We start from the raw sequence: 11,300 nt of genomic DNA, 5'->3' as shown, positions 1-11,300 counted from the left end.
GGTAAGTTAAAAAAGAACGGCGGGCGTATATTTACGTCCTGCGGCGTTTAGAGCCGCTTTTAAAAGGACGTAAATATACGTCCGCCGGACTTAAGGGGTTAACATGCATATCAATGGTGGGGGAAAGAAAAACAAATGATGCATTGGCCGGGAATCGAACCCGGGCCTCCCGCGTGGCAGGCGAGAATTCTACCACTGAACCACCAATGCTTTACAATGTATGATGTCATATTTCCTCCTCTTCTGCTGAAGAAAGCAGACACTGCATCTGGATTTAGTTTCATCATTACACATGCACACAGACCTTTTTTGAGGGGGAGGGAAAACAGCAGCCCGGCTAGCTCAGTCGGTAGAGCATGAGACTCTTAATCTCAGGGTCGTGGGTTCGAGCCCCACGTTGGGCGTTACATTTTTTTTTTTCTCTCTTTTTTTTGGCATAAATGTTCTGTGCATAAAAATGGAATTGCAATTTATTGCTTTATATACAGAATATCTAATGTAATTACATGTACTTCTAAAGCTTTAACTAATATTTACATTTAGAAATTATTTTATGCTAGAACTGATAACACTTCATTGCAGTACAATTACCTTCCGATGCCTAATTTAACTTCGTTTTGTAACATCTGTTATTTCAGCTATTCAGACAGCTCAATAGATCTGATCATTTTAGCTGATATAAAAGAGGAATTACATGCCTCTATAACCCTGTCACCCTATCTCGACCCATAACACCACGAAGTCCTAAATAACAATAAGCAGAATCTAAATCCCCCTCCGCCTCTTAACCCCTTAAGACCGCAGCCAAATGTACAAGTTGTGATAAAAAAAAAACGTAAACAAAAATTGGAATTTGCGCTATATGTCTGTCCAACCGTAATTCACCTCTTTCATATTAACCCCTTAACGCCGTCACGGCGTTCCATGCCGTCGCGCTTTAAAGCCGTTGCGGCGGCATGGAACGCCGTAACGGCTGCAGCCCCCAGGAGCCAGCAACTACTCACCTCCGCCGCGATCCTCTTCTGGGGGGCTGCCTGAGAGCCCAGGCAGCCCCCCTCCGGCAAATGAGGCCCCCGGGGGCCATGTGATCGCTCTCAAAGAGCGATCACATGGCCCCCTATAGCTGGCTATGGATCTGCCAGCAGGGGGACTGTCTAAAATATTAGACAGTCCCCCTGCTGGTAGGTAGTGTAAAAAAAAAAATTATTAAACATATTATAAAATAAATTAAATGCATTTTTATATATATAATATATGTATATATATTATTTATATATAATATATATACATATTATATATATATGTAACGTCATACGTAATGTATTTTAATATTAATATAAGTATATAAATTAGTATTAAAATAAACTTAGAATGACGTTACATATATATATATATATATATAATATGTATATATATTATATATATAATAGATCTACATATATATATTATATATATACGTATAATTAAAATAAATAAATAAAATAATAAAATAAATAAATAAAATATTGAAACAAAATTTTATATAAACTATATATGCATATGTAATTTCATTCTAACTGTATTTTGTTATTAATATATATTGGTAACAAAATACACTTAGAATGACATTCTATATATATCTATTTATATATAAAATACAAATAACCACAAATATATAAATATAGATAAATACATATAATTACATAAAAGATTACATTAGTATACACGTAGAATTTAATTACATATATATGTATATATATTAAAATTCTACATGTATATTTAAGTAATCTTTTAACATAATTATGTGATTTGATTAATTAAAATTTGATTGACATGCCTGACAACACAGGGAGAAAGTGCAGAGAATTTAATTCACAAGCACTATATTTGACCCTGTAACTCTCCAAGACACCATAAAACCTGTACATAGGGGGTACTGTTTTACTCGGGAGACTTTGCTGAACGCAAATATTAGTGTTTCAAACTGGTAACTTGTATTACAACGATGATATTTTAAGTAAAAGTGACGTTTTTTGCATTTTTTACAAACGAACAGCACTTTTATGGACTATATTATTGTTGTAATATGTTTTACTGTTTTAAAACACTAATATTTGTGTTTAGTGAAGTCTCCCGAGAATAACAGTACCCCCAATGTACAGTTTTTTTGGTGTTTTGGAAAGTTAGAGAGTCACATATAAGGCTTGCATTTCATTTTTTTCACATTGAAATTTGCCAGATTAGTTATGTTGCCTTTGAGAGCGTATGGTAAGCCCAGGAATGAGAATTACCCCCATGATGGCATACCATTTGCAAAAGTAGACAACCCGAGGTATTGCAAGTGGGGTATGTCCAGTCTTTCTTAGTAGCCACTTAGTCACAAACACTGGCCAAATATTCGTTTTTTGCTTTTTTCACACAAAAACAAATATGAACGCTAACTTCGGCCAGTGTTTGTGACTAAGTGGCTACTAAAAAAGACTAAACATACCCCACTTTCAATACCTTGGCTTGTCTACTTTTTCAAATGGTATGCCATTATTGGGGTAATTCTCTTTCCTGGGCTACCACACCGTCTCAAAGGTAACATTACTAATCTGGCAAATTTCAATTTGAAAATGGAACGTTCTATATTTGACCCTGTAACTTTCCAAAACACCATAAAACCTGTTAATGGGGGGTACTGTTGTACTCGTGAGACATCGCTGATTACAAATATGTGCATTTTGTTGCAGTAAAACCTAACAGTATTATGACATTCACAGCTAAAATGGCAGACGGAAATACAAATTTAAAAAAAAAAATCTTATTTTCTCACATTTTTTTACATTTTATTCATAATAAATTATGTTCCATATATGAATAGTTATTGATAAATTAAAGCCCTGTTTCTCCTGAACAAAATGATATATAATAAGTGTGGGTGCACTTAATGTGACAGCGGTGAATTACGGTTGAACAGACATATAGCGCAAATTCCAGTTTTTGTTTACGTTTTGTTTTGATCAGAAAGTGCACTATTGACTCCGTCCTGAAGGGGTTAAATGCACCAACACTTATTATATATCATTTTATTCAGGGGAAACAGGGCTTTCGTTTAACATCAAATATTTAGGTATGGAACATAATTTAATATGAAAAAAATATACAAAAATGGAAGAAAATAAGAATTTAAAAAAAATGTTTAGTTCTACGTGACCTTTTAACTGTGAATGTCAAAATACTGTTTGCTTTTACTGCAATACAATACACATATTTGTATTCAGCGATGTCTCACGTGTAAAACAGTACCCCCCTATGTACAGGTTTTATGGTGTTTTGGGAAGTTAGAGGGTCAAATATAGCATGTTACATATTTCAGTTTTTTCACATTGTAATTCGCCAGATTGGTTATGTTGCCTTTGAGACCATATGGTAGCCCAGGAATAAGAATTACCCCCATGATGGCATACCATTTGCAAAAGTAGACAACCCAAGGTATTGCAAATGGAGTATGTCCAGTCTTTTTAGTAGCCACTTGGTCACAAACACTGGCCAAATTTAGTGTTAATATTTGAAAATGCAAAAAACTAATTTGAACGCAAATTTTGGCCAGTGTTTGTGACTAAGTGGCTACTAAAAAAAACTGAACATACCCTATTTGCAATACCTTGGGTTGTCTACTATTGCAAATTGTATGCCATCATGGGGATAATTTTCATTCCTGGGCTACCATACGGTCTCAAAGGCAACCTGGCGAATTTTAATGTGAAAAAACTGAAACGCAAACCTTATATTTGACTCTGTAACTTTTGAAAACACCATAAAACCTGTAAATGAGGGGTACTGTTATACTCAGGAGACTTCGCTGAACACAAATATTAGGGTTTCAAAACAGTAAAACGTATCACAACAATTATATTGTCAGTGTAAGTGCCATTTGTGTGTGAAAAATGCAAAAAATGTCACTGTCACTGAAGATATCGTCGTTGTAATATATTTTACTGTTTTGAAACACTAATATTTGTGTTCAGCGAAGTCTTCCGAGTAAAACAGTACCCCCCATGTACAGGTTTTATGGTGTCTTGGAAAGTTACAGGGTTAAATATAGTGCTAGAAAATTTAATTCCCTGAACTTTCGGCCTGGGTTGGCAGGCAGGTCCTGCAAATTGTAATTAATGAAATGACCTAATTATGTAAAATTATTCCTTAAATATATACGTAGTATTATATATATATATATATATATATATATATATATATATATATATAAAAAGATCCAACCTCTGGCACTCAACCTCCAATAGTAATAATCCACAGACTTGTACCCGGGTGCATCCCAGCAGACATATAAACCAAAAATTGAAGACAGGAGCACTCTCTGGGAATTTCAAATTTATATTATCAAAAAATCACCACCTCTACATCAACGTTTCGACCCTTCAGGGCCTTTATCAAGATAATAACAGTGTCAAAAAATGCCTATATATACAGTGAAACTAAATGTATAACTTACCCCATCTGTGTGAAAAGTTTTCTATCCACTTCCGTGTTCCGTGACTGTGCGCATGCGTATGGACGTGTATCCGTGCGTGATGACGTGCTCAAAATGCGACCCAGTGCGCCTGCGTGTAAACGTGCAGTAGTGCGTGCTGACGTGATAATAACGCGCACCAGACACCTACTGTGTCTAAACAACCGTTCCCATGGATACACCCCCGTGACATGCATGTTACAAGGAGGAGAGAAATACTAAGTCCAAAATAGACCAGCCGAGAATTAAGTACATATACAAGCCGAGGAGATCATACAATCCAATTAGTTACCCATGCTAAAACCCTGACTGTACAACTGCCCTAAGTCCTGAAATCAAACCTAGATAAAGTAGGAAATGTGCCAACGAACTAAGTTCGAGAATCTATAACAAAGAAAGAAAAATGTGTGTATATATAAAAAAAATAAAAAATCTTCTATATGAGCCTGTGTGTCCAGTGTAAATCAGTGTAAAGTGTATGTACAAAGACTAATGTGTATGTAACAATAGTAGTGTAAACCCTATGAAATCGGTGAAATCGGTGTGTGGGGCACTGGATTGGATTGTCACCGATTTCATAGGGTTTACACTACTATTGTTACATACACATTAGTCTTTGTACATACACTTTACACTGATTTACACTGGACACACAGGCTCATATAGAAGATTTTTTTTTTTTTTTATATATACACACATTTTTCTTTCTTTGTTATAGATTCTCGAACTTAGTTCGTTGGCACATTTCCTACTTTATCTAGGTTTGATTTCAGGACTTAGGGCAGTTGTACAGTCAGGGTTTTAGCATGGGTAACTAATTGGATTGTATGATCTCCTCGGCTTGTATATGTACTTAATTCTCGGCTGGTCTATTTTGGACTTAGTATTTCTCTCCTCCTTGTAACATGCATGTCACGGGGGTGTATCCATGGGAACAGTTGTTTAGACACAGTAGGTGTCCGGTGCGCGTTATTATCACGTCAGCACGCACTACTGCACGTTTACACGCAGGCGCACCGGGTCGCATTTTGAGCACGTCATCACGCACGGATACACGTCCATACGCATGCGCACAGTCACGGAACACGGAAGTGGATAGAAAACTTTTCACACAGATGGGGTAAGTTATACATTTAGTTTCACTGTATATATAGGCATTTTTTGACACTGTTATTATCTTGATAAAGGCCCTGAAGGGTCGAAACGTTGATGTAGAGGTGGTGATTTTTTGATAATATAAATTTGAAATTCCCAGAGAGTGCTCCTGTCTTCAATTTTTGGTTTATATATATATATATATATATATATATATATATATATATATATATAATTTTTTTTATTATTTTTATTTATATATAGGGATATATACGTATATACTTATGTATATAAATATATATATATTTATTCGTTCTACATGTATTTTGATATCTATATATATATATATATATTAATTTTAAAATACAGTTAGGGGGGCGGGGCCGGACCGCCGTGCTGATCGGTCGCATGGCGGAGGAGCTCCTGAGAAATCAGGCCTTTGGGCCATAACAAGCAGCCATCCACACCCGCAAACAGCGAGACACTACTCACTCAGATGTGGGAAGGGTAGCGGACCCCGAGATCGGGAGTTGCGGGCCCCCCCACGGGAGGCCCGAGACTTCGGAGGCCGCGGCCTACTCTAGGGGAGGCAGGGTGGACGGCCGCTACCCTGTCTCCCCACTATTCTGCCTAACGCTGGAATGTTGTGTGCCTGCCGGCCCCTGCACCCCCCCCTCTGGGCCGGGGGTGTTATCCCGGTCCACACTGGGGCGCACTCAAACCGACCTACAAGCTGAATAAAGGGCGCTGAACACGCAAGGCCCACAGCCCAAGATGGCGGCGACCCAGAGCACCTGCCTAACCACTCCTGCGATATGCCACAACAGCTGTCTGAACAATGGTACAGCGACCTCAGACCAAAGAGAGAAGGACACCAAGAAATCCAGCGGGCCCTCTGCAACACGCACCTCCCTAGCCGAGATAATGGCTGGAGGGGACTCATGAATCATCGCCTGTCCAAGCGACACATGCACGGAGTTCCCCACAGCCTGATGCAGACCGGGTAACATGGGAGCTGACTACTCACCTCCTGGCATCTGGGAATAGACTCTCATGGACGAAGCATGCAGCCGCATCTTGCCCCCACCAACTTCTCCCTGCCGGGGCCCGCATGGACACATAACAGCAAGACAGCTCTGCCCCAGTGGCCTCACTTAAGCCTGTTTCCCCTCACCCAAGACAACGAGTATACTCACCATGCCTGTTTGGGACACTTAGCTCCATCACATAAGTAACACCCTAATACATGGTTTATCCTGCTTACTGTAATATAACTGTTTACCATAGTTGGGAATGCAGTGTCACATGCACATCAATTTGAGCATAACTAAACTTGTCGTTACTTCACTATACAAAAGATCAAACCTACAATACTTACTGTCTAAGCGTGAACCTGTTAATGTTGTATGCTTATCTGCAAACTAGCCTGTAACTACAAACTAAAAATGCGCTACTCTCTATGCCACAGTTTAGCCTGTTTACAAAATCTACTTGTACGCTGTTGTGGCGTCTTTCAATGCCTATGTACCTTCATGCGCAACAAAAATAAAGAATAAAAAAAAATAAAAAAAATATATACAGTTAGAACGAAATGACGCATGTTTATATATTATCTATTTATTTTTTTAATTTTATTTTTTAACATATTTATATATTTTTTTTATTATATATAAATATATAATGAAAATTATATATATTTAATCAATATCATTGTACGTGTATTTTGATATTAATATATATATATATATATAATTATGTATATATTAATATTAAAATACACGTAGACAGTATGTATATTTATGTATATATGTGTATATATATATATATATACTTAGATCATATATATAATAAATATATATATATGATCTAAGTATATATTATTTAATTTTACACTTATTTAACATGTTTCATTTATTTTTCAGACAGCAGGGGGAGTACCTGTCATTACAGGCACTCCCCCTGCTGGCATTGACATGGACGGCTATGCCGTCCATGTGATCGCGGGGTCCTCGCGATCACATGGCCCTGGGGGGCCGAAGAGGACAGAGGGGGACTCCCTGGGCTCCCAGGTAAGTCCCCCATACCGCGATCGCCGGCGACCGGGTAAGTACATTAGATCGCAAGACGTTCTATGCCGCCCTGGGGCGTTTAGAGCCACCAAAATAAGGACGGCATAGAACGTCCTGCGGTCTTAAGGGGTTAATAAATAGAATTAAAGTGAACCTCTGAAACAATTTAATTATGCAAATAGAAGATAAATTCGTAATCAAATTTGTGGTGAGGGTTGGATTCCACAGTATAAGCATGCTACAATTTACAATATCTGTCAATGGAGTATCTATATAATTATTGCCATGATCAAAAAGTAGTGGTGTTCACGTTATAACATGGTGACCTCTTTACTAGAACACAGATTTAGAGAAATAATATGGTTAAATATTTGGCCAGTTGTTCAGGGAAGCCCCATTTTTCGATTTGCCAGAAGCATTGTTTGAATATTGGGGGAGGAGGGGTGTGGGTAACCTCCAGTTGGCAGGGATCAGAGATTTAATTGCATTCAGTTAATGTTTTATTCTGGCTTGATTATTTTCAAGGTGTTACAGAAACTGACCGATGAAAAACACCACTTTTAGAACACTAATATACAGATCAAAATGATGGATAAATACAATCTAGGAAATCCAATTAGTATTTGCAGAAATATCAATTTCCTAAGACCACCTAGATGAAAGAAATAAAAGACCAGTTTTACTGCTGGAAACTTTGTCGGAATGATTGAAAACGCTGTGACACTGCATTTTGCATTTGGGGATGCCTTCTTTCATCTCATGAATATTAAACTTCCATCTACGTCTAACCACGGCTTCTGGGATGATCATATGTTAACAGATTGATTGTATCACAGCATTTTTTAATCCCATCATGCATCAGATATTTTTGTCTTAGAACTCATAGGGGAGGAAAAAATAAATACAAATCTCACGTGATTTCACCGGCAGCACCAACAATTCATCCAATCTTCTAGTTTAGATTGGCACCACAACCAACCTATGTCTGCTGCATAGGTTATGACACGCATAGGCAACCTTTAGCACTCCCCATGTTTTGCAAGTATTATGGGTGTAAGAGCATTATGGGGGATGTAGTCCACAACATCTAGAGTGCTGAAAGTTTCCTATCCCTGGGTTAGGATGTAATGAGAACCTGTAAAGCTACTGTATGTGTAGGGACACTGACAAACTGCCAGAAATGTTGCTGCACTAAGCTTCTCTCTTCCCCCTGGCCGGACACAGACACACAGCATTTTACTTCCTCTTTTGTTCCAAATTCATCTGAATTGTGCAACCATTACTTACCAAAACTCTCAGTGACACAAGAGTACAACGTGGAGAACTATTTCGAAAACTGAACGTGGCTGTTAAAAATAAATCTCATAGCTGAAAAACCATCTGCTGGACAGAAGGCTATGGGACAAGACCAGACTTCACAGACCAGTATAGGAGACTTCTGACTAAATGAGCCCCTTACTAGTCTACAGGTGGTTCTCTACTGTTGCATCTGTCCTATGTTAGACATTCAGGAACATCTAATGTTTTTTTTTTTTTTTTTAATTCAAGACCCTTATAAAGCATAAAAATGGGTGTTATTTCCAGCCTACAATGGTTAGATGAGAGGCTAAAGACAGCCAGAGAGAGCATCAGACAGTTCAGAAGTGCTGTATCTTTCTTCAAGAGATCTATTGTCTAAGAGGAAGACCTTTTATTTTCTGCCTTTTTACTACATTACCATGCATGACGGTGAGGTTTTTCTAAATATGGCTAGCTCTCTCAACTCCCTGCAATTAAATGGGACATTCTACAGCCCACAGAAGAAAGACGAGAGGGAAAAAAAAAAAGTTTAGTATATTTGCCCCAATAAAAAACATGTCCCTTTAACACAAATTGGCTAATAAAGTAAGAATCTTAAAAAAACAGTCATGTTTGAGGTTTTCATAAACATAGAATGTCCATAAACTTGTATGAAGACTGTATTCTAAATCCATTGATGGGAACCAGACTCTTCTTGTGTGATGCACAATGGATGTCTAGACAACCCACTGCATTAGTGCAAGATCAGTTATGAAAGATTGCAACGTCTTCCATAAAATGGTTTTGGAAATACAGAAACAGGAACAAAAGTCAAGGAGCAAATGAAGATGGTGCCTGGTTACAGACATCTATATTCCCTCCGGACACCACACTGTAGGAGAACCTTTTTTTTTTTCTCTCTTTTGGGTGGTCTACAGTTCAGGTTTCTCCAATCCTTTTTTGTTTCGCATACAATAATGCCCCCTAAAGAAACATTCAAAAGTTTAATTCAGCCCAGAGCAAAGCTCCCGGCACCGCTCAGTATGCTCACCGTAGTTGTACGGAGGTCTAATCAAAGGTTTCTCATATAGAAGCGGGCATGGTTGCTGGAGTAATCGTTTAACAGTATTTAAAAAGAAGAATGGTTACCATTTATAAAAAGCAAAAATATTGTATCCTTCAACTAGACCTCATTAAGAACCATAAAAAAGACCCCAAAAGACACACAATATGCACTCTTTTATAATAACTTGGCGAGAAAAAAAAATATATATATTACAGATAAATCACTTTACTTTTCTTATATGTAAATTTATTTTACATGCCACACATATTGCGATTAGAATGGAACAATTGATGCTCAAATGCCAACAAAATACAAACTTTAGTACACAGTAGTGAATGCAGACATTAATGAATCCTGTGCAGTTATATAAAAACTTAAGACTTAGATGGAACAAAAAAAAATAAAAAGAAATGTAGACACCACTGCTTTCAAGGTAAAATAAGAACTAAAGATAAACGGTTACTCATGTTTTACGTACATGCTTTCTAGAGATCTTAAATCGAACGTGAGAACATGCTGATAACCTTTTGAAGATCGGCACGGACAATATTAACTCCATGATAGTTTTACGAAAAATTAAAAAATATATCTTATTATAGCTTTCAAATTCCTGTACCAGCTACAAGACACCATATCTTTTACAACAACCACCTGGGATTCTAAATCAAAAGGTAGCTGAAGTCCTTAATTTATACAGCGGTGCAGGTTCAAACCATCTTCATAAAGGAAGAACATACAAGGCCCAGAGTTGTCCATCTTGTCTTGAGTCATTTTGATAACTAGTTGTCGCCTTGAAAACTCAAACTCATGGAGTGGCAAAAAGATTGATTCTCTGCTCTAAGTACAATTCCCACAATGCCTTCAGAATGAAAGCATTACCTTTTGACAACTCTAAAAGTAACACGTTTGTGACCGCCAGGAGTCAATATATACCACAGCACTGAGCCAAGATCACATTTATCTATTTATATGAATGGCATGTAATTAAATGTTACATTTCCCATTACACATTCAGAAAACCTGTGGAACATCTAAAATGTACATTATAGATAAAAAAATACTAGTACTACATGTTACAAATAGCTTATAATGGCTCTTAAACAGGTCTTAATCCCTACAAAGGTCTGTAAGGAAGTTGAAATAGTGTATGGTCCAGCAGAGTGTATAAAATAAGCTTAAACTTTAAAGGAACACTATAGGGTCAGGAATACAAACCTGTAATTCCTCACCCTATAGTATTAAAAACACTGTTTAGGGTGCTGGTCCCCACTTGCCCTCCTTTAAAAAACTCACCTTTATT

General features: G+C 37.3%; 1 long non-coding RNA gene and 1 other non-coding gene across 2 annotated transcripts in view; one reads left to right on the top strand and one right to left on the bottom strand.

The window, feature by feature from the left end:
* The first annotated feature begins 331 nt into the window (after window positions 1–331).
* TRNAK-CUU (transfer RNA lysine (anticodon CUU)) lies at window positions 332–404 on the top strand. The gene has a single exon. It is a non-coding gene; the product is annotated as a tRNA-Lys (tRNA).
* A 9,820-nt stretch (window positions 405–10,224) lies between these two features.
* LOC134586612 (uncharacterized) overlaps window positions 10,225–11,300 on the bottom strand; it is an 880,984-nt gene continuing 879,908 nt past the window's right edge. Inside the window, exon 2 of the long non-coding RNA XR_010086581.1 lies at window positions 10,225–11,180. This is a non-coding gene — a long non-coding RNA (uncharacterized LOC134586612). The remainder of the gene's footprint in view (window positions 11,181–11,300) is intronic.

The sequence above is a fragment of the Pelobates fuscus genome, chromosome 2, assembly GCF_036172605.1.
Source record: "Pelobates fuscus isolate aPelFus1 chromosome 2, aPelFus1.pri, whole genome shotgun sequence".
NCBI lineage: Eukaryota > Metazoa > Chordata > Amphibia > Anura > Pelobatidae > Pelobates > Pelobates fuscus.
The sequence above is the reverse complement of the archived record's forward strand: the minus strand, read 5'-3'. Positions and strand labels throughout refer to the sequence as shown.